We start from the raw sequence: 25,225 nt of genomic DNA on the forward strand, positions 1-25,225 counted from the left end.
TTTCTTCCATCGTTTACCACTACTAATATTTTTCCATAATTTACATAATTTCTTGTCTAATTTGCTGAATTTACATTAGTATTAATACTATAAATTTGGTGATAGTGGTGGTTGATGAACGTGACCCTTCATGAAGTCCAGAGAAAAAATTCTAGCAAGTGAAGCCCGCGATTTTAGTCACTGAATATACAGTTCATCTTGTTGATATATGGGATGATGATCCTTGTAATATTTGATTTGTGGTAGAAAAAAATTTTCTGACACGCGAAGAGAAAAAATCTCGGTGATAGTTTTAAGAAGAAAAATTGCCCATCAATCTTCATGTGACTTCTGCAAGAAAAAAAATAAATAAAAGTTCCCTTTAAAACTATCGCTCATTAGCTGCACATGAGCATGTGATTCCTCATTTCTCCATATTCTGTTTTGTTTATTTACTAGTCCATTCACGAAAAGTGCACTCGCAGTTCAAAATGAAGTACTTAATGAAACTTTCTTCGTTGTCCATCTTCTCCAAAATGTTGACTCAGAATATTGTATCCTGAATGTTCCTCTTGTCATCTTCGATATCAACCCCTTTCTCAAAATTCTTCATAAGGCAGGTGAGGGACTATCGTATGGCAGTTTGACTTTGAAGGAATGCTATCCTAGTTTAATACAGTGCTCATCTTAAAAGATGAGCATTCAATTATTATTCCATGTATAAGAACAGTTCTGTATGAACAAAATTCTTATGCAACTCACTATTTGTTTCAATATTTTAGCTAGAGTATCTGGGATGGGGAATTCTAAAGTTTTAGGTAGGTTTATGTGGAACAGCGCTTGCCAGATCGTATGAGATTTTTAAAGCATTTGCAATTTGGAGTTATCCGAACAAGTGACTCGTATACCTGTACTGCATTATGTCCTGCAAATTGCATTTGTCCTCTGCTTGATTTCGTAATTTGGACAATAAAACAACCAAAGATTTTCAAAAGAGAAAATCCATCTACCTTCTCCCGAGACCGATTAACTCGGCCATGATGTTGGGAAAAATTAAATAAATGTAATCATAAGATGTCCTTAAGTCATTGACGGAATTCGAACTCTGCCCTTTTCCACAGAGTGTGTGGGTATGGAAGGATGGGGATTATAGTCACTGTGCTGCCCTGTAGTCCTTTATAGTGCTGACTAACAGAACTAAAATTACCGCCCATATCCTTTGACAAAAATTTCGATGACGTTCCAAAAACAAGCCAATGGACTTCCTTTACCTTACTGAAATCGGAGAGGTTAAACATTTTACTCCTTTATTTGTATCATAGACATTTCCATTGGCGGGTTTGGCGCATTATCGCTTGAATCAATTAGGATTAAAAAACATTGCTGCGCTTTGAAGTTGCGGTTAAATTTTGGTTTTGGTATTGCTTCATCAGAAATGGCATTTCCTGAAGGGATAGTTGACTGCTGACAGCGAGCGACAAGATGTGACCCTACCTACACCGTACTACTGTATATATCCTGTTTAAAATCCATTTGCGGTGCCAAGGTTATCAGTCATAGGGTTGTCGCATCAGTTGGAGTTAAGTAGGTGTTCGTTTCCAAGAATCTTTTTTTTTCGTATCTCAAGTTTTTTCTCTTTTTCACGACCCTACTTAACAAGATAGGCCCGGGTGTCACGGCTCACCGGGATGTGGTGAGCACATCGTGCTATGTACATAGAAAACCTACTGCTATGTACATAGGAAAAGAATTAAGTTAACAGTACAAGATTTTAGCCTGTTTCTAGTGTTTGGACAGTAATCATCATCACATTTTGAAACAGCAGTTGTTTCTATTGTACATCAAAGAAGCGCAAAGCAATATTCCTTTAAGGACGAGCTGTTCACTGCCAAAAAAATATATATCCAACTTGTTCTAAATCTTAATATTAGTCACTAGTAAAAGTTCTGGTAAAAAAAGTAACCAATGTCATCTTCGTTTACTTCATTTACCTATATCCTTCAAGTTCTTTAAATCTAGATAAATTCCAATCTGTACAAGAGTAGATGGAAGTTTAATCCAACAGTCAATCAGACATTGGTTGAAAAAAGATTACAGACCATCTATTCTACAATTATCTTTATCAATTTAGGCTCCTTGTGTCTATTCAACGTAAACTATTACCCTTGAACACATCCATCTGCCCCCCCCTCCCTCCCCAAATTTCTGGTTTCCAAACACTTTAATTTACAGAACTGAAGTTAGAATTGGGTAAAAAATACCCTTTTGTGCCCTTAATCAGTATCATTATTTCTCTTTGTACACTTTCAATGAAATCCGCATGTTTCCTACAAAGTGAAGAAATCATTTAATCTTACTATATTGTTATGAACTATTGTTATGGTAAATTATAGCTATCTCAGAGAAACGTCTTTTTTGAAAAGCTACTAAAGCTCAGCGAAAGTAAGACGCCACAAGTAGACAGTATACTAAAAAAGTCTGCACGTGAGTACATCATCATGTTGGGAATGTTAATGAGATTTTAATTAGGCCTTCCGCTTCCAGACCATCCCTTGGGCTGGAGAAGCGCTAATGTCTCCCCAATCCACAAAGGAGGTGCAAAAGTGATGGACAACTATAAACCAGTGAGATTGACTTCCGTAAAGGGAAAGATTACGGAGTCTGCGATACAGGAGCTTCCTGATAGAAATGGTATCCTTAATGGATTATAGCATAGGTCCTTGAAGTGGCAAGTGGCCTTACATGGCCAACCTAGTTAATTATTATGACGATGTTATAAAACGTTGAAACAACTTTGGTACTATTCTCCTTTACTTCAATAAAGACTTTGATACAGTTCATGTCCTCGCGGAGAACACAGGTAATATATTACCGTCCTCTCCACACTTGGTGAAAAAGGCCTGAGTTCGTATCCCATCAATGATGCGAGGAATTATGGGTCTTTATCACAACACGGCTGAGTTAAATGGTCTCAGGAGAGGTAGCATGGTTTTTTACCCAGCAAAACAAAAAATCGACCACAGAACACATGCAATTTACAGATATGTTGCATACTGCGCAGTTTGGCCGAAGTTGCTGATGCGTCTAAAAGCCCAGAACAACCAACACCCAGTAGAAACCGAGAACCTAATTCCGCTATAGGGAAAACAATTAAAGCAATGACACAGGATTGGAGAACCAAATAGCAAAACTACTTGAAAATTACTTTGAAGCTTCTGTGGTCAGAGAAGGGAATAAATAACTTCGGGTTGGAGATGGAAACTGAACCAGACCTTTTCAAATGGAAGAAAAACGCCATAGCCACTGGATTTACTTCAGTGGGTATAGACCCACTGAGATAAACCCTGGCTAGACCAGATATATTTTGTCTAGATATAAAACATATGTGTACCATATTCTCTGATAATTTCTAGGTGGTAGATGACTTTCATCAACCGGTGAAATACCACCACTTTGCTTATTGGAGGCTTGAAGTGGTGAAACCCATGTTTAGTCTCTAGAGCAAAGTTTCCGGTATCCCCCTCCCCCCCATATTTCACCTTCAACCCATGCACGGTACTAAGTACTATAGGTTTTGATACCTTTCGTGTTTGGGGTTTTCATAAAAAAAAAAAAAAAAAATTTTCAAGCCTAGAATTTTTCCTTCTCTTGTGCTAATATTGTTATCAGTTTCTTCCAACGATCCTGTTTACTGAACACTATCTTTTTGCTTATCTGAACTTCGATTGTAGGTTGTTCGATATTGACTCTAGTTTGTTAGCACAGAAAGGAGCGAAGAAGTTAATTCTTTAACAGCTGACAAGAAAACTCCGTAAAATATTTTGGAGCGTATGAAGAATAGCTAACACGACACACTTCCACTCAAAAGATGAAAGTCACTATTTCCTCAGAAACCCTTTTCACATATCCTCGAGGGCTGTCATTCTTGCATGACAATGTCTTTCTGGGCCGTTTCATAATTCTTCCTCATTCTGCTGACCTTCAAATCTCGAGTTCAACATCCGACGTGGCATTTTATGATTTGATAAGAAATCTTACAACTAGGTTTCTTTAATCTTTCCCCAAATGTGTATCTTTCTGGTGACTGTGATTGCAATGGAGATAAAGTGAGGTAATCGTGGTTTACGATAGCAAAACTGAAATTTTACAACAATGTTCATATTTTGACTATCTTTCATGGGCATTTGCAGGGAGAATGGACGCTAGACTATTGAGCAAGGGCCGCATATTAAAGGCCCTTGCTCAGCTTTCCAGTGGACTGTAGATAATAGTCTAGCTTCCATCCTCCCTGAAAATGCCCATGAAAACTGGTCATTTTGACAATGGCAAACATGTCATTGCCAAAATTCATTGAAATAATTTAAATGCCCTTTTCAATCAAATTGCTATGAAGCCATTGAAATTTTAATTACAGAGTGATAATGTTGATAATAATATTAGCTTCCCTATGCAATGATAAGTATATGATATGAGCGTAAGAGATTACTCCAATTATCAGTGTTTACGACTGGTTTTCATTTGGGGGAGGGGGGCATTTTATACTGTAGGTCAAGGCCATTCCTAGATACTATTTCTAGGATGAAACATCACCTTTTAGGTGAACTGTTTATTGAAATGAAAATTTAAAATTATTCTTCAAGTCATTTTAGTAGGCCAATCTGCTTTAAAATTTCATTAGCCAAATTCACTTTTGATAAAAAGTTAAAATTAAACAATATAAGGTGATTGCACTCCAGTGAACCCTTGCATTCTGGAGGGTGTTATTGGGGGTGTCTTTAGATTGCAAGCAGTAGTCGAAATAGCACACAATCTGAGAGATATCTTCAACCAAAAGTAGGCTCCATGGTATCGTAACACTATGGAGATAACTTGGTACAATTTATTGCTAAGAAGATAATGGATCTTTTGCACTCGTACCAATGTGTTTACCTTTTTTTAATCTAGTTTTCCAAGAGATTTTGTGTGATAAGTTCTATCTTCATATCTAGTAATATAAAAGACTAATTTGCAATCATTACCTCCTCTTTTTTTGATATTTACATGTTCTTGTGTAGCAATATCATTAAAAAATAAAGCTGTTAGCCTTAAATCATAAGCCTTCGCGGTTGGTAGAATCGCCGTCCTCCCTACACCGGGTGGAAAAGACTTCAGTTCGAGTCCCGTTGACGTGAGGAATTTTTATGAATCTTTTTGACAACGCGTTTGAGTTATTCTGTCTCAGGCGAGGGCAGTATGTTTTTTTTCTCCCGGAAATTTTGGTTTTTCATCCAGCAAACAAAATCGACCACAGAACGCAGGCAATTACGGGCATTATATGTGGAGCAATATGGCCTTAGTTGTTCATGCTCCTAAAACCCAACAACAACTTAACTGGTAGATTAGCATTTTAAACTAGGAAGCACGAATCCAAAAAGGAAATATTACGATTTTATCTTTTAGCAGCGTTGGCAAAAAAAAAAAAAAAGTTCCAGCTCTTGAATTCAGGAAACAGCGTACGTTACAGTTCGGTAACGCACACTTTAATGGAGTGTTTAGTACAGAACACTCCACAAATATAACGAATTGTACAAAAATTAATTTCGTATTTTTTAAAAAAGTTTTTCCAGTCTTAATTAACATAATGGTTGAAATTTACTTTATGGTGCTTACAAGGAGTGAAGAGCTGACCTAGATTCGCCTATTAGTTCCCAGTGAATTGGATGCTCCATTCTAGATTTAAAACCAGTTGCAAAAAGGGAAAGGTTGGCGGAGGCAACGTGATGCCAACTTCATTGTCTGGAGGATACAGTCCAGCAGGTAGCTTAAATTGTAGGACAGTGTAGTCTATAAAAATTATTGTGCTCAATTCTTATAAATAAGAAGTATGAGTTCACGTGGTCATTTGGGTGTTTTCCTGTCAGCCCAGCTTCTCACTGAAGAGAACACAATGAAGAGTCTGAAACAGCTGTATAAGGATGACAATATGTGCATGTATTGGGTCAATATACATTCTTTTATAGAATGGATTATTTGATTTTCTTACCAATGGTTTTGTTTTGTTATGTGTTCCTGAACTTTAGGAAATATCCAGTTCGTATTACCATCAGAAATAAATCCATGCAGTGGTTGCTATTAGTGGAAGGGAAGAAACTGAAATCTTCGAAATATATTAGTGTAAGACCATGCAGTTCACAAACATTATATTCTAGGCCTTTGCTTCCATTGACTCTTCCGAGTTTTTCATCCAACAAAAAGAAAAGCAAGCTTTAAAAAAAATTCTCAATTTACAGACACAAAAAACCAATACTTCATTTCAATTGCTCTTGATGGCAGTCATAAACAACCTCAAGGGCCAGCGGGAATACCCAGAAGTGGAGATAAAGGAGAATTAAAGGGATAAATTGGCCCAAAATTTAGAAAATATATTTTTAATATTTTATCTGCCTTCCAAAATTAAATTTCTGCATATTCCCTAATCACCAAAATAAACTTCAGAGTTACTAGCCTTGACGATACCTGACAGTTACACTTGCAGGCATTGTCAAAATTTATTTTTTTGGAGAGAGGGGGAGTTTGCGAACCTTGAGCTGTTCGCTGCACCACACACGTGTTCCAAAAGTGGCATCCTGTTGTCCTTCTGCAAATGCCATTAGTTCGAAGGCCATGCGCTGCCAGGAAACCAAATGACCTCGTTAGTGGGAAGGTCAGGTATCGCATCCTTGCCTTTTTTTTAAAAAAAACTACGCAAGCTGGCGTCACCTTAAAGTCTCCTTTTCGCCCTTCTTACAGTGGACCGCAACTAACACGAGAAGAGGTCATCAGAGGTCACAGGAGCGCAGGCGGGGAAATCCCTACATTAAAAAGAGCGCGAAGTAACGGCAAGGGTAGCAGTGAGAACTATCCCCACCTAATGGAAGACGTGTTTTCGTCCCGCTTTGAAGAATGAAAAAGGTTTTAAAAAAGTTCACAGACATTTATTGTTAAGAATTTGGTAAACATAAAAGAATGATGATGTCAATTCTGTTGTTTAGCCATTGCTTGTTCACAGTGCACATAAAAAAACATTTGACCTCATTACAGCACAAAACCAGGAAACACCCTAGCCTTGGAGACACCTACATACACCACCAAGTCCATTTGAAAGCAAAATTGTTAATGTTCTCCCATACAAAGGGTGTATTTTAAATTTTAGTAAGCAATATAAATTAAGACTAAATTTATTTACACTACTTGCTAAAATTTGGGGTATCACTTGTTTTTGAATTATCAATAATTTCAGTATCATCGAAAAATAATCTAAAACAGAAGGGTAATTTATTACAACATTAAATCTATCACAATACTGGAACTATCTGGTATTACATTACCATCGTCCGATCTTAGCAATCTGGCATCACTTGTTTTCACTGATAACAATAATACGCAGTGAAGAATTGATAATGTAGTAAAAATACTGTTTTTGTGTACTTGTAGTAACATCGAAACCCCACTTATTGGTAAATACACCATTCTTATTTTTAGTACTTGACTTTAAACGGTTCTTCGGAACGTTACAAAGCGAGGTATGTTTTAAAAAGACTGGATGAGATATTTCTGCATCCAAAGCAACTATTCAGAAGGGAATCTTCACCCTTCCTTCCCAGGTAATTACATTAAATGAACTTGCCCTGTTCATATAGTGCAAGTTCATAGGAAGAGAGACCTTGGCCACTTAACTCTTAGTAGGAGTGGTTCAATCTAACATTAAATTTTCCATGTAGTGTAACCAGGCAGCTAGGAAGGAACATGTCCTGTTCATGATTTATAGGGCCATTACTGGTAGGAAGAAGACGGCAGGTTCTTCCTCTACCACCCGACCCCTAAGCCACAGTATATTACCACGGCATTTGTCTATGTACATGGCATTTGTCTATGTGCATGCATTCTGGGTGGAACCTGGATAAGTTCTCTGAACATCTTTGGACGTATTTCTTATTTCCTCCCTTTATGCCCTTAATCTTTAGGAGTGCATTAGATCCCTGAAAATCTGTGGATCTATATTTAAGAATTAAAATTATGATGAATATGTCATTTGATTATTATTAGAATCTATATTAAATCATGTTCTTAGCGTGGAACTTGTGCAGTTAACAGCTAAGTGTCCTACGCTTTTATTTACGCTTAATTTGTGTATGCGTTTACTTAATTAGTAAATTAGTCTTGTAAATTGAAATGAATTCCTCCTCTTTTTTTTAAATTCCAGTTTAAGATTACGCCATTGTGAATGCGCAAACAGGAAAACCATTGATAACACGAGACTGTCTTAAGTATTCGCAGTGTTTCCCCTTTGTGCAATTAGACACTATGATCCAGTAAAACTAACTTTCCGAAACCAAAACTGCTCTCCTGGGAAAGTAAGAGGGTGTAAAGAAATTCACTGGGAAATAATATCGCTACATTTGTTGCTATTTATCAGCACAAATGATTAAGACCATGAGTCAAACATTTCACCATGCTGCCTACGCAAAAGAAAACATGAATTTTAATGTAAATCTGTTAGTATGTGCCGATGGAGTTTGGAGCTTATGGACCTTCATTTAGGCAAGCTACTATAAATATCTGCTACAATTAAATCTCGATACAATGAATTTAGATGAAAATATTCAAATGAAAATGAAAATACACAGTATATCTAGCTGCCACTTTATTAGGTACACGAGATCTTATCATGAAAAGAAGTGTTCCTTCAGTTAAAGCCTCAGGTGTTCGTACTATGCGATAGAAATCAGGTGCGTAGATACGCAGGGATACTGTATGTGTGAAATTCGGTGAGAAAATGGGCAAGACGAAAGATAAGATTTGAATGGCTGCTAACGTGGTATGGTAGTCAGCGCGCGACACGTCGATATCTCGGAAACTGGAACCCTCCTGGGGTTTTCACTTATAAATGTATCTCTGGTGTACTGAGATCTATCTAATAGCCAAATAACATCCAGCCAACATTGATCCTGTGGTTTGAAACAGCTCGCTGATGAGAGAGGCTAATGGAAGCTAACAAGACTTGTGTAGAAAGGCTAGTCAGTCAAAACACAAGCAATACAAAAGTGGTAACTAAAGAGGCATTTCAGAACTCACAACTAATCGTACCTTGTCGCGGATAGGTTACTGAAACCGACGAACGAACCAGGGTTTCGCTGCTGTAAACAAAAAAACAAGAAGGTACGGTTGCAGTCGGCTCAGAAAGGACCCAAATATGGCAAAGACATGAGTCCAAGTCAGTTGTCAATAATGCCAATGAGTTGATTCAAGATTCTTAATGCGCCAGGTCAAAGGCCAGAACTGTGCACAACTGTTCCAAGAGCCTACTGCGGTAGCCTCCCTTGTTACCAGATTTCATTCCAGTTGAGCATCCATTGATGAGGTGGAATAAGCTCTTCAGAGTAGAGATCCATACCCATCTAATTTGTAAAAACTCTGGAAAGCAATTGAGCTATAATGGACCACATTGCTGCGGCACTCTTACGACACTTCGTTGAGTTCGTGCCACAAAAATTTCAGGCTGTTCTGGGGTCTAAAGGCAAACCCACCCGCTATTTAGAACCGAATAAAGTGAAGCTTTTAAGAAAATCCAGTGAAAGGAATTATTTCCAATGTTCACCTGCCTAAAATTTACTGGATTATGACGAAAGAAAAGCTTTATTGGACAATTATTAATGGCTATGTAGCCCATATTGTAAACACGGCTATGGAAATATTCGCTTGAATTAAAAAAAAAAAAAAAAAAATGCAAGCGCTAAGGCGCCTCCGTAGGTGGGCAGGAGCAGCAATGCGTAGCACGCGCTTCTTGATTAGACCTGTGGTCGAGCCACAGGTCTAATCAAGGACCCGTGACCACCAAATACGGAGGATGCGGAAAGGTCAGGGAATGACCACCGCATATCCCCCTCGGAGCAATATGGCCTTAGTTGCTAATGTTCCTAAAAACCAAACAACAGCAAGTGCTAAAAGATGCGAAAAAGAATTCATAAAATACTTTTTTTACGTTTCCTTTTCCACCTTTTTGAACGTTATTGATACTTTTTTATTTTTTAACAATAAAGTTGAAATTTTGTAATTTAATGTGGGATAAAAAGTTAAAACATTTAAAAACAAAAATTTGACTTATCAATATGTGAATACGTATTTCGCCACTTTGCCCAAAACGTTGCCTAAAACAGTTCAGCTTAATTTTCATCAAGAAGAGAAACATCACTGATGCATCCATGATGATGGAAAATTCCCCAATTTAAAAAGTTACTCAACATAATGATCTGGGTATTCGTACAAAAACATATATAGGTATTTCAGCAGTCTAAAGGAGATCTCCAACTTTCATAATCCACATCTTATTATCGGCTGTATTCTCTGTGCATAGTCCCAATTCTCATATATGCAATATGGTCTCAGTAATTTGATCTTCTGCAACCCACAGTTTGCCAGTCCAGATTATTATCCCTCGAATACTGGCTCCTAAAATGGCCGAGCAGGAAAATCGCAGGTCTGCCAGATGCAATCTCAAAATCTGTCCTACTTGCCAATGTACCATCATATTATTTCCAGGGACTCTGTCATCTTTGCTCAGCTACTGTCCGGAAGCATCGACTGTGCATCCACTCGTCAGAAGATAGAATTATGAAAAACAAATATTTATTTATTAACCCATAAAAACACTTTGGTAATATATTTATTAAAAATAACATCACAGAGATCTGATAGCTCTAATTCCACTCACTGGCACCTTATTGCTTGTGTCATATTAGAGACCTATGTAGCAGTATTGACCGATATGTTTTAAGAAGTCAACAGTTTTCTTTTTTTTTTTATAGCATTAAAAACTGCCATATCCTTGTCCCTTTAGATTCCTCCAGCTGTACAAGTTTTTCTGAGATATTTCCAGCTGCAGATGACCTTTCTTCTTGTGGTTAGCTAAATACTTGTCACTCCACTTCATGGACACTAATTATAACTTACTCATCCAAGTTCCTTGAATTCTATTAAGAAATTATATCTGTAACTCGTCCTTTCTGTCCCGAAGTCTTCTTTCTGAGTGTCGGAACCTTCTGCCTTCATTAAATTCTTATTCCCCTTCAGATATAAATGTATATACAGTATATATTTTTTATGTAAGTTCTCTATTCAGTCTATTGTTCCTGGTGCTGCAAATGGGGGATCTCATTTTAATGGCAGTAAATGTTTCAATATTTCGTATCATCAACATATACTTCCAATTTTTGAGGTGTATTTCTGAACTAACTGTAGTTCTGATTGCATGATATTATTTCGTTCTTCCTTATACTCTCTTTTTTGTACGTAAAGAGAATGTGACCATTCTCTTGGTGTAATGAGAAATATTCCCTTACTGACTGAGTCAGTTAACTAACTGACTCAGTCGGAAATCGTAAGTTAAGTTTAAATAATCTTTTAATGGTTCATTAATTAATTACTTGTATTATTCATTACTATGCAAGTCTCCTGCAGCTTAGTATTGATCTACACGAAAATTAGTAGTTGTTGATAATTTGTCTCCAACACATAATACTGCCATAAATACTGTTACAGTGTTTTTATAATTAATCACTGTAAAAAATTTTAAAAAATACTGTTGTTTAATGATTTATTTATTGATGCATAAATTATTAATATGTAAACATAATTCACAATGTTATTCTAAATGGCTGATTTCAACTGTCCCAGCCATCTCAAGCCTCAACTTTATAGCAGGCTATGGACCGATGAATCACTATACACGGTAATTCAATTTTGTGGTCGTATTTGGGCAAGAAGAACGCTATTTATTGAGTCGTCTCAACTGTGAAGGTGATGGGAGTACTGTACTGTCACCATCTTGGGTTGTTTCTCGTGGTCAGGACTTGAACCATTGGTTTTTTGTTTCTGGAACAATGAATGTCATACAGTGCATTGACAATCTGGATTATTGTACTTTACCTATACTGGCAGTAGTATGGGGAGGGATCCTTTTTTTTTTTAGCATGGAAATGCATCATGTCATAAGGTACAAACTCTAGTAGCTAGGTTTTAAGGTATGGATGTGCAAAAGCTTCATTATTCTGAACACCTTTGAAATGAACTGGAATGTTGGCTTCAGATAGACCAATACTCTTTAATCAGTAGATAAATTGACCGCCATTTGAAAAAGTGGAACAAAATATTGCTTTCCTCTTATCAAAAATTGGTTCCGAATACACTTTTACTGTTATATAGCGTTTACTGTACAACAGTAAAAATAATTCATGCCTAAGTGTTTAATTTCTCTCTAAACTCACGCTATTTATCTCCCGTGATCGTTCCTCTTACATATTTCAAATATTAATGAAACTTTGAGTGCAGTCTTTTGATTTCATAGACAAAAGAATTGCGTTTCAATTAGATAAAACACCTTCTGCGAGGCCAAAAATAAATAAATGAATAAAAATTAATTACTGTATTATTATTTTAGGTTTTTTTTTTTTTTTTTTTTTTTAAGTAATTGCGCCAGTCAACTAAAGTTATGAGGTATCGCTGTATTCTGTGATCGGTTTGATTGTGTACTGGATGAAAAATCGGAATTTCTGCCAGGAACAAAACGGACAAGCTCGCACTCAGCTATCAATTTAGACCACAGTGTGAAAACAACTAATAAAAGTTCTTCTGTCCTTGATGGTATTCGAACCTATGCCTTTTCCATCAGAAAAGGAACAGCGAGAGCAGCTTTACTTGGCATTTATAAATCATTACAGATATGTTGTAGTAGGGTTTCAGGAGCATCAGCAACTAATGCCATATTGCTCCGTGTCTGTAAATTGTGTTCTGAGGGCGATTTTCTGTTTGCTTGAGTAAAAACCCGGGTTTCCGGGAGAAAAAACCATGCTACTATCGCCTGAGAATGACTAACTCAGCCAAGTAGTGAAAAAGTCCATATAACTCGAACTCAGGTCTTTTTCACCCGGTTGGGGAGGACTGCGATCCTACCAACTGTGCTACCCACGAGGTCGTTAGAGATATATAAATAAAATATATGTAGTGCAGTGAGACTACCATTTCGCACTTTGTGTTTAATCGAAGCTACTTCATTACACCTGATAGTTGTACCCAACAATGATATTTCAGAAATTGGATATGATAAAGTTTTAGCACATTGTTTTCACGAATAAGTGATAACTATATCAAATAAAATTATTTGCCAGTAAAATTAATGTTGAAATCATACATTTTGATAAAACTAAGTATTCGAATGCAAAGGCATACGTACTTCTTTTTAATTAAAGTCCAAATCGTAGCCCACAAGGTCATAATCACCGATTTATCCTGTTCTGGAACATATTGGAATTTTGTTGCTACTCTGGAAGCAAGAGAAATCTCAAAATCATGCAATTTTACAGCCATTTTAGGTAAGACAGATATTACATTCTCTGTTTTGTTACGTATACAAAATGAAATTGAGGTATCAATTAACGTGCTCGCTTTAATATGCTCCCGGAAAATGAGCACTGTTTTACAGAATGCTTAAGTCATCAAATATCAAATTACTGTTTACAATCGTTACTGTTGTAAACAGTAATTATCTGTCTGCTTCGCTTTCAAATTCCACATCGAAAACAGGAAATTATGATTAGAGATAGATAACAAAAAATCTTATTTGTAAGCATCACTTTAAAATATAAATAAAAACATCATACCATTCATAAAATCCTTTAATTCGGGAACCTTGCCCTTGGATTCTAAATGAGGATGTTTATAGTTTTTCTATCAAATACGTCAGTCTGATGTTATTATTACGCTATTTGAACTATATCACGTTTCAGTAATTTATTTTGATTTCCTACTGTAATCAAATTATAAATAGCGCTAATTTTAATCACATAAAAAGAAACCTGATATATGTCATATAGATTGCTTTCATAAAAATAAGTAGGTGTGTGTGATCATATGCAAATATGAATGATGTCATCTGTTTATCTTCTGATAGCACCATGTGAGCGTATATATAAAAGAAAGCAGTTTCAGCAAACCTTCAATAGATTGACAAGCTGAATAAAACGGCACAGCAATTTTTTTTTAAGGAAGGGACTGACATTTATTTATCTCTGAACTTTGATTGTCAGATAGGTGGCGCATGGGAAGGTATCCAGATTAATTTTTTTATCTGCTGCTTGGTAGCACGTTTGCTAGTATACCGTAAGTAATTGAGGAAAATCTTTTGGTCTCTGATTTTTCGTTTTAATAGTCGGCCTTGAAATTTTATCTCCCTTTTAAAAAAAACATTTTTTTTTTTCAGAATTTAGCAGTTGTGCATTATTATTTAAAGTTTTTTTATTAATGTGGTTTTTTATTATTATTATTATTCAGAAATACAGTGTATTTATTGAAATGTTTGTAACCCGTGGAACTTTGAACGACTAGATTTCGTGTCCATAAATGATCTTTTAAAGAGTGGATATAGTTATTTTATTTATGTTTTTAATTTTCTGATTTTCAGACTTCCAGTTTTGAAATCCTCTTTTGTGTAATGCACAATATGAACTAACTTATAAATTACCTTTTAATATCTTTTTTTCCTTTTTCTTTTATCTAATGCTGTTGAAATGGGAAATTGTAATTGTAAACAAATTAAATTTTGGTTTTGTACTTCTTCAGCCACTGAGTGCAAGGGGTTTTAGGGGTGTGTTGCTTTATTTGAATGCTAACTTTAACAGTCCGGTATAACCGTTAACGCACTTTTTTTTTAATTTATTTATTGTGGCCCTAGTGGGTAGCACTGTTGGTAGAATTACCATCCTCCCCACAACGGGTGGAGAAGACCTGAGTTCGAGTCCCATAGATGACGGAAGGAATTTTAATGGGCCTTTTTCACAACGTGACCGTTGGTCTCAAGCAGTGGTAGCACGGTTTTTCCTCCCGGGTTTTTTGTCCAGCAAACAGAAAATCGACCACAAAACACACGAAATTTACAGGCAGTGTATAAGGAGCAATATTACTTTAATTGCTGATGCCCGTATAACCCTACTACAACAGGTATAACAACAACTTTTCTTTTTGTCTGTCAGGTTAAGAGAGAAAACACCTCACATCAGGACACAATAAATATTATTTTTGTCCATATTAAAAAATTATCGGCATTGAATTCAAAGAAAGGAGTGTTCATTTTTAACCCATAAATAATTTTAGGAAAAACAACAAATAATTGTACTGGTACATGTTATTAAATTTCTCATATCACGCCATTTTTAGACATACGTCAAAGCACGTCACTCACCCGTTTCAAAGTCAGTGCACGCAATATGTTTTGAAAATGCGATTTACGTCATATCTCTTACGCAGAGGATAAAAGATAACCGCATTACCTTTATCCGCTACGTGATTAAATTATATGGAGTTTGATTTGCAGTTTTTTATGGTTCAATAGGATGAAACCAATATCAGGATGAACGTGACAGTTTGAAGTTTCCTAAAGGAACTTTATTTAGGCCAATGAAATAAATTATTTGCATAAAATCCTTTGTTAAAATTTTTAAGTGAAAATCAACTTATTTTTGGATTAAGGATAAAAGTTATTTTATTTTATTCCCAACTGAAATTGTGCTAAGAACGTTTGCGAAAAGGGAGGGGGGGGGAGGAAATAACATACTATAGACTACATTGATCATCAGATTTTCACCGTCCACTCCAAGTCCACGCGTGCAGCACAGTGGTTATAATCTTCGTCTCCTCACACTGGGTTGAAAGGAGCGGGTTCAATCCCGTGAATTACACCAGGAATTCTTGTGGGCTTATTTCACTCCGTGGCTGAGTGAATCGGTTTCAGGGGCGGCACTAGGGCTGAAGCGTGTTAGTGTGAGATGGCCCACTTCAGATAAATGCTTTGGAGGAAGTTTTCTGCCCGACTGTGCAATTCAGCAAAATGTGTGGTTGGCTATAGTTATAATAATAATAATACAGCTTTCTATATTAGTGTTATAGTACGGTGAGATGCATAACTGCGAATTTAATCGAATTTAACCTGTAGAGTGTGGTTAGTGAATTATAATTCTAATTAAATTCATTAAGTTTGAAAAGCAACTTCTTTCGCGTAAAAAAAATTTGACCCTTTTATCAGCTTCAAAAGAATATTTACACCTCTAAGTTACTGAGAAAATGCTTATACAATAGACTTTTTGCTTTAAGGTGTATATCTGCACATGGCCATGATCTGTACGAGGAAAAAGAAGATTGTGGTGATGGAGTGATTTTTTTTTCGAGAATTATTGAAATCTCTCAAAAGCTGACCTTGGCAGAGAGCGTTGCTCTCATGCAGGGTTATAGCCTCTGCCCGCAAGAAATTTTTCTTGATGTACAGCTACCACGGTGGCCTTGCATGACGCCTTTTGCGGCAGATGTTTTCTTCTACCTTCGTCATTACACCTAACGTTGGTGTCATTTTTAAAGGATCCTTGAATTTAGGTGAGGGACATCGAATCCCATAGAAAGCGTTGGCTGCTACCGAAAATCCTTGAAGCTGAAATAACTGTTTCAGGTCACGTGACTGGCCTCTCGGTAAACGTCGAACGTGTCTCCTCCACAACTTTGATAAGTATGATACTTTCTTGGCTCTTTCAGATTTAATAATATCCTCCGCTTTCGCATCCTCATTGACATTTTCTGTTTTTTCCTTTCTCACAGTACTTAGCCAACTGGTTTTAAATAAAAGGGTATACCAACGATCGTCCTGTTAGGCGGTCTTGATGTTATCTTAGACTGTAATCTCTCTCTCTCTTTCTCTCTGCGTGTCTCGACTACTCGAGTATTTTCATCCTGAAAAACAGTAAAAACCGACCACCGAACGGTTTAGTCTGATACAATACGATTCTAGCATTGACCACAGTTTTTGTATTTTCCGCTGGTGCTAAAATTCTTGCTACGACACTGCCTTCAGGTATTCAAAATGGGCGTTGTTTTTAAAACCTCCAAAAATTACACAGTTTATTTTCACGGTTATCTGTAACGTCATTTACAAAATGCAGGAAGTCAAAGACGGATGGGAGAGGTTTCCTTAGAAATTTTAGACAAATTATGTAACAATAAACGGAATTATTTTCAAATGATATCTCAGAGTTGATTAAACAGCAAAGTGCGGCGTTGCTTTCAATTTAGGGAATTTTTAGGGAATTGTCGTTCTTTACAGAAAATTATCAATCAGTCAATATCCGTTTACTACAAGTCAATATAGATTGCTTAAGTCATTAACTTGTCCTCGTGGAGAGCACAGTTGGTAGGATCACCATCCTCTTCACACAGTGTGAAAAAGGTTCGAGTCCGGTTAATGACGTGAGGAATTTTTATGGGCCTTTTTCGCAACTCGGCTGAGTAGGTCGGTCTCAGGCGAGGGTGGTGTGGTTTCTTCTTCCCGAAAATCGGGTTTTTCTCTGGCAAACAAAAAATCCACCACAATCTCCTAATATTGTAGTAATAATTTAGGAGGTAATTCTATTATTAATAAAACTGCTTCTTTTAATTTACCAATTCAATTTATAGAATTCAGCCAAATGTTTTTACTTTTAAATTATTCATACAGTTTCTCGGTGTAAGTGTAACAGTTTTTTTTCTAATTTAAAACTTTGGATTATTCTGAAAATTATTCATTTTCAGAATAATCCAAACATCAGAGTAAACAGGCAAAATTTATAATATATAAATAATTTTAACTACATTCATCATTATATAAAAATTGAAGTTATCGTTAAAAAGAGTACTTGACTTCTAAGTGGGATATTGGGAAATAATGAGGAGTGATGATGATTGTGTAAACTGCTTGTCGGAAATTTCTAAGGAAATTTCCCCTTCCTCTTTTAATTTCCTGTACTTTGGAAATGGTGTTACAGATAAACATGAAAATAAGCTACGTAATTTTGGGAGGTTTTAACTTCACATTTTGAAGAACCGGACCAGCCTTACTACCTGTTTAAATTACCAGCATTAATTTGTTAAACAACGTCATCTTGTTGGTATAAAACAGCCATATCCGCCATAAAGGGAACTTCTGGTTTGGATTCAGTAGTCGAAGCCAATGCAGTCTTATGATCAGTAAAATCAGCCGAAAAGCTTATCCAGAGTTGTTCTTGCTGTATAAGTAAAGGGGGGGAAAGCTCTATAAAGCTGTGCAAGTAAAAGGGTAGGAAAAGCCTATTATAGATTAGTTTTTGATTTATTTTTGCCCTTTTAATGATAGTATGATGGGTATATTAATTAATTTGAACTTTTACTTCTTGTGTCTAAAAGTCTCACGTTTGACTAGCCTCGCTAGGCAAACGTGACATTGTGTTTAGCTCTTTCACTGTGCCGAAAAGGTGTAGATTCGATTGCCATTGCGAATTGAAGAGATATGGCTCTCTTTTTTTTTTTTTTTTTTTTTAACAGTGTTTATATGAGACTTGAACATTGGGAAATTGTGGTATTGGAAATCTCATGTCAAATAAAAATGCGAAAATGCATCTATTCACACTCTGTGTGTCAATTTTTGGTTAAGAACAACATGCTGTACATCCGTATTTATCAAATCTAGATCCGAGTGATTTCTTTTTGTTTCTTAGACTAAAATTCACCTGTAGCAGATTAATGACATTTTGGAGATTCATTGAAAATCGAAATAGGCGATGCAAACAGGAGTTCCATAGCTGCTTTCAACAATTGGAGAGTCGCTGGACATTGGTGTATGACCCCGTAAGGGGTATACTCTTACATTATTCCATTGCAGGTGGAATAACCAGCAGTAAGACAAAACCATTTTTATTACACTTCAAAAGATTTTGGATAGCATCACGTATATTCACCATTTTAAATGCCTTGTTTAGCAATTCATTTCAGTATGGTGGACTTACGAAGGGGGTATCAAGAAGTTCGTACCCTTACCTAGAAATAATAGCCCTAGAAAGGTGAAACTTCACAGGAACTTTAATCCTTTTCTATGTACTCTCCATGTATAGAAAACATTTCTCCCATCTACGGATCAGTTGTTTAATGCCTTTATTGTAGAATCCGCACTTTTTTTTTTTTTTGCCTGAAATCACGATTTCATTTCATTGATGACTTTCTGAGACAAATCGAAGCGTCTCCGGATCATACTCGTACACCCAGCATTCGTCATTTGTCACCAACCGATCAAAAAAGTTCTCAACATCCGCATTACAAAAATCCAACAGTTGGCGAGAACATTGCATTCGACATTGCTTCTGCAAAGGCGACAGCAACCTTGGAACCCATCGTGCGGAGACCTTAGACATGTGCAGATGGTCATGTAAAATGTGTCTGCGCGAGTAGCACAGTGGTATCGTCACCGGACCGAAAAGGACCGGGTTCGAATCCCGTCGATGATGCGAGGAACTTTAATGAGCTTTTTTTTTTCACTCCGTGGCTGAGTTAATCGGTCTCAGGCATAGACAGCAAGGTTCCCCCCCCCCCCCGGCAACTCGGATATTTCGTACAGCAAAACAGGCTAATCGACCATAGAACACAAGGGGCTCACATCTGGTGAGTATGGGCTTGGCACACCCAGGGTCCTGAGTTGTATATTATCATTCTTCTCTTCCTTGGTGATTCTCTTTTCTCTCTCGGGGTAATTCCGAAATTTTTCTTTTTTTTGGCTGGTGCAGCATAATCCTCGGGCTTCCTTGCACCATATGGCATAATAATAACAAGCAATTTACAGACATAATACACAATGCACGGCAGATTAATTTAATTATTCGGGTGGCCGAAAAATAAGTTTGGTTGTGTACAATGCTGTAGACAGACCCATAACCAATTCCCACTGTTTGCGATGATATGAATTGTCACACTTCTGTTACTCAGCACCACCTGCTCAACCTTTGCAACATTCTCACTATCTGTAGATGTTGATGGCCTTCCATCAACATCTATAGATGTTGATGGAAGGCTTCGCTCGTCAAAGACACTTGTACTACCGCACTGGAACTCCCGTTTCCACTTTTTTACAGTGTCATAGGATGGACAATTCTGCTCATACACAGCTTTCATTTCTTCGTCGATTTCCTCAGCTTTCTTGCCCTGCAAATGCACGTACTTTATCCCATGTTAGTTATTGAATATGTAGACAACTTATATTAAAAACGGCATCTTCCTAGTGATGTTTTATCTTGGTCAGGGTACGAACTTTTTGATACCCCCCCGTACTAACTTCCACGAACGTTCTGGTGGTATACTGACCTATGCACACCGACTGTACTCACTGCTAACATAATGATCACGGTCGTTCTTTCAACTGTATGTGTAGAATTTCTAGATAGGAGGAACATAAGCTTAACTCAAATTTGTCAAGTTAGCTATTCTCTGGCGAGAGTTGCGAGTTGCAGTGTCTTTTTGCTCTCGGAACTTCTAGCTTTTAATCCCGTAAAAAGGCAACCCGATTGTACAATATGCTTAGTTTACAAACCTTCCTTCCCACATCAGGTGAAAAGAGCCAGAGTTCGAATCCCGTCAGTGATGAGAGGAACTTTTATGGGTTGGTTTTTTTTTCACTCCGTGGGTGAGTTGGTCGGTTTGAGGCGTAGATTGAAAGGTGTCCCAACCCCCAGAAACTAGGGATTTGCGTCCAGAAAAAGAGGCAAATCGACCACATTTCACGAATATAAATACATTTGACCAGATGAATTGATATTCCTGGTGGCACCTAGTGTGAGATTTATTTTTAGACAAGTTTACAGAGGCGCCTCCGTAGCCAGGTGGGCAGGAGCAGCAGTGCGTAGCACACGCTTCTTGATTAGACCGGGGTTCGAGCCCGTGACCACCAAATACAGAGAATGCGGAAAGGTCAGTGAATGACTACAGCTTATCCCCGGAGCAATATGGCCTTAGTTGCTAATGCTCCTAAAAACCAAATAACAACAAGTTTACAGACATAATACGCTGATGCCTAGCTTCCTTAGTTTCATTGATTAAAAAAAAAAAAAAATTGAACTGTAAAGTGGATGACAATGATTTAAGATAATGGACTGCCGTTCAAGCTACAGCTTTTCTGGAATGCTGTCTCGCAGATAGCACAATAGTCCTGTCCAACACCATCTTTAGTATCAACTAGATGGGTGCACTTTGGATGGGGCTTTTTTAAGCACCTGAGTGTCTTGGGCGAAAGTTGCATGTGAAAAAATACTTCTACCGGAAAGTAGATATTATTATTTTTATTTATTTATTTTCGGAGTAAAAGCAAACAGGCTATAGAAATGCGGAAATTCAGACACAATACACCCATGTCTCATTACCTTATTTGCGTTGCTGAATGGAAAAAAAAAAACGAGGGTCATTCAGCAAACGTTTGATGGATTTTTGGAATTTTTTTCAATGAATACTGTATTTTTATTCTAGAATAGCAAAAGAATTTTTGCTTGTCTTGCTAGAGGTAATAACCCAATCAAAAGAGAACCGTGCAACATGCCAGCGGTGTAAAAAAAAAAAAAAAACCGCTCCTCACTCTTGATTACGTTCGTTCAACTAGTCGCAAAATTTATGCACAACGGCATGATGCATCTTGCTGGAAGAGTAGGTGATAAGCACAGTGGAGTCCACCTGGTCTGCGCCAATGTTTAAGTTTATCCCTGCATTCAGGTATTTGTCCACAGAAATCAAGGACCCCACAGACTTTCAGAAAACATTCCTAGGGATTATCACATTTATTCCAACCACCGGTAGCCTTATGCATGACGGGCCCTTAGCTCAATGTTGACCCTCCACTGGCAGCTGGAACAGTACTTTCAGTCCACCAGTCTTCCTGTTGTGCACAGACAACAACGGGGTGGGGGAAGAGTTTGCAGCAGGTATTCTACTGGTGTAACTTATGGATTGTGCAATGCCTGTCGCTGTATTGACTGAGCTCGGCTTAATAAAAAAAAAATAAACTGTCATATTAAGGCTACCCAACAATTACCTCATCTGTCCGTGTGTATTAAGTCCATAAATTACGTGTGTTGGTTGGCCAGCAGAACAGGTAAACTCGGTTTGCCTGTTCTGCTGGACGAAAAACCCGAGTTTGCGAGACCGCTAACTCACACACGAAGTGGGGGGGGGAAAGGCCTCATAAAAGTTTCTCGCGTCATTGACGGGATTCGAAGGACGATGATTACAACCACGTACCCGCGAAAATTAATTGAATTAGGCTATTGTTTCCTCTCATGGTACATATCTATTTTCCCCTTGTAATCCTCTGCTTTGCTTAGACTACGTATTGGTTTTTGATCACCGGTCATGGACTGATTTTGTTTTTTAGCTTATCTGCTGTTCCTTGTTTGCCCTTGCATTCTCCATTATCTTGACTACTATCGAGTTACATTATTTTCACAGTGGTCGTCCTGTGGCAATCCCAAGATTTTCTGAAGAGGAGGGGGAAGAGGCTAAGGAAGTTGTTGTTTACTCCGGCACGACCACTAAGTCACTGGTGATTTACAATAAATCAATCAATACAAACGTTAATCGCATTTAGCAGTCACGGGCTTGAACCCTGGTTCACTCAACGAGCGCGTGCTACTGCATGCGCTCTCGTTCCTGACCACTCGGCTACGCCATATAGTGGTAAAAAAAAAAAAAAATCTATCACACCTCATTTTTCGATCGATTTCTACAGTTGCTCCAGTGTAGGAACTCGCAGAACTGTATAAATAAATTAAACGGTGCGCATCCCACGACTTTTACTGAAAGTTATTATTATAATTGCTTATACGTTTCTGATTATCTAGGTGGTTTCTAGGGGCGACTAGTTTCCAGATTCTTTGTGTTTCACACCATACTTGGCTGGGGAATAGTTTCCGTTCCCCTTCTTTATCTGCATTTTTACTCAGATCTCCAAGTACTGTACTGGAAAAGACCAGAGTTCGATTTCCGTCAATGTCACAAGAAATTTTTATGGATCTTTTTCACAACTTACTGAAAGCTGAGTTAGTCGGTCTCAGGGAAGTGTAGCATAGTTTTTTTATCCCCGAAACTGGGGTTTTTCGTCCAGCAAACAGCAAATCGACTACAGAACACATGAAATTTAGAGACACATTATATACGGCGCAATATGGCTTAAGTTGCTGATGGCCCTAAAATCCTACAACAAACCAACCATCAACTATCTTTTTATTTCACCCATCATTCCCTGTAAAGAAAGTTCTTTTGATCATACAGGCCTATAGAATTACTCATTCTTTTTCTATAAACGTTCATTCGTTTTTCTTCCATCACTTTCACTACCACTGGGCACTCATTAATGAAACTCATTCTCTAAGCCAGCATTTCCCAAACTGGGGTTCTTGGATCCACGAGAGTCTCCGTAGACAGTTCCAGAGGGTCTCCGAAACGTTCAGAAGGTATCAAGTAATATGTGTTTATTTTCTTAAAAATATGCTGATAGAATCGCAACGAATTTCGTTATAGAACATTAGTTATTTTCAATACGATTAGTATATACATATAATTGGATACATATTTCAAATTATTCGTTCTATGAATAGCAAATTGATGATAAATAAAGTTATTATTATATCTGTATAAAAATAAGAAAAGTTCAGTTGTTTCACACGTAAAACTTAGAATTTTCTTTTCAGAAAGGTTTGCGAACTCCTACTTTTCAGTAGGGGTCCGTAAAGCTCAGTAGTTAGGAAACCGTTGCTTTGTCATTTATATGCCTCTTTTTCGTATGACCCTAACTATAACCCCAGGGGCTGACATCTGGAGTATGGTCATGGCACACCCAGGCTTCTGAGTTGGATATTATCATTCTTCTCTTTCTTGGTGATTCCCTTCTACTTCTCTCTTTCTCTCTCAGGGTAACTCAGAATATATATATATATATATATATATTTTTTTTGGCTGGTGCAGCAAAAGCCTCAGACTTCCTTGCATCATGTGACTATTAATAATAATAATAACGCCGCCATTTAAAGCCAATAAGGATCACTCCTCCTTTTCCCATTCCTAAGCTTTCTTTTTAGTCTCTGTCACAGCCAGATTCATTATTGTTGTGTTCTTTATTTCTACAAGTAACACATTTTCATCTTTCTCTAATATTCGATTTATTGCAAGTTACAATGCTTACTTCGTGCCAGGTCATTGCCCACCTTCACCCTCTTCAGTTAGTTCTCTAGCATTTCTTCGAATCGGTTATTTTCAGGTGCGCTGGAGATTGGCCTACAATACCCGACGAGAGAGAGAGAGAGAGAGAGAGAGAGAGAGAGAGAGAGAGAGAGAGAGAGCCTCTCAGCACATTTATGATGCCCACTGTCTGACTGTTTCAAGGTCAAGGCAGACCATACTGACCTTGATCTTGACCTTTTCTTTCTTCCTGAGACATGAAAAACTGCTCTCCCTTCGGGTGCAGCTAGTATCCTGATGCTCGACGGCTGCTTATTGGTTAATGAAAATATCTGTAATCTGAGGACCTTGCTTCCTCTCATAGGATTCCCTAAACTCTACCACCTAGTGAGGTATTACTGGAAGAACAGTCTGCCCTAAAAAATTAAATTAAACTGACCATAATTCGGAAACTATTATTTTTTTTAATATTGCACAAAATATGACTGGGTGCATTATGCTGGTATGTGGACAGCAGTGATATTATGAAGCATGCATTTTCTTTTTAATCAGAAATGGAAACAAATTTTCATACACCCTTTTTTCTTGTATACTACTGTTTATCAGCGGTTGGGAACAACTAATGTACACACGGATTTTATTATTATTATTATTATTATTATTAGCCATATGGTGCAAGGAAGCCAGAGGCTTATGCTGCACCAGCCAAAAAAAAATTCCCGAGTTACCCTGAGAGAGAAAGAGAGAGAATCAGAAGTAGAAAGGAATCACCAAGAAAGAGAAGAATGATGATATCCAGCTCAGGATCCTGGGTGTGCCAAGCCCATACTCACTAGATGTGAGCCCCCGGGTTGATTAAATCTAGAGAGGCGCTTGCAGTGGCGGATTCAGGGTAAGAGCACCAGGGCACGTTCCCCCCTGTCGCTTTTCGGAAAATATACACCAATCGTTTAAATTCCCTTTAGCTACAAAAAAAAATTTTTTTTTTTCATTGTTAACATAGGAATTTATCTATTTTTATGTTTGTGTTTCAGCTATTTTCAACTGACTACAGTTAGCAACACTGCTAAAGTGATTGCCATTCTAGTGCCCCTCCTGTCATTTTTTCTGGATACGCCACTGGACGCTTGGGATATACCTCTGCCTGTTGACAAAATACCTTAAAACACTTACAAGAATTCTGTTTCCTGTTGCAGGA

General features: G+C 37.4%; 1 protein-coding gene across 4 annotated transcripts in view; it reads left to right on the forward strand.

Annotated features, from left to right (window-relative positions):
* Positions 1–25,225, forward strand: part of LOC150083864 (uncharacterized) — a 56,071-nt gene that overhangs the window by 5,934 nt on the left and 24,912 nt on the right. The window lies entirely within an intron of this gene.

Source organism: Mastigoproctus giganteus, chromosome 6 (assembly GCF_048544385.1).
Source record: "Mastigoproctus giganteus isolate SK-2022 chromosome 6, ASM4854438v1, whole genome shotgun sequence".
Classification (NCBI taxonomy): domain Eukaryota; kingdom Metazoa; phylum Arthropoda; class Arachnida; order Uropygi; family Thelyphonidae; genus Mastigoproctus; species Mastigoproctus giganteus.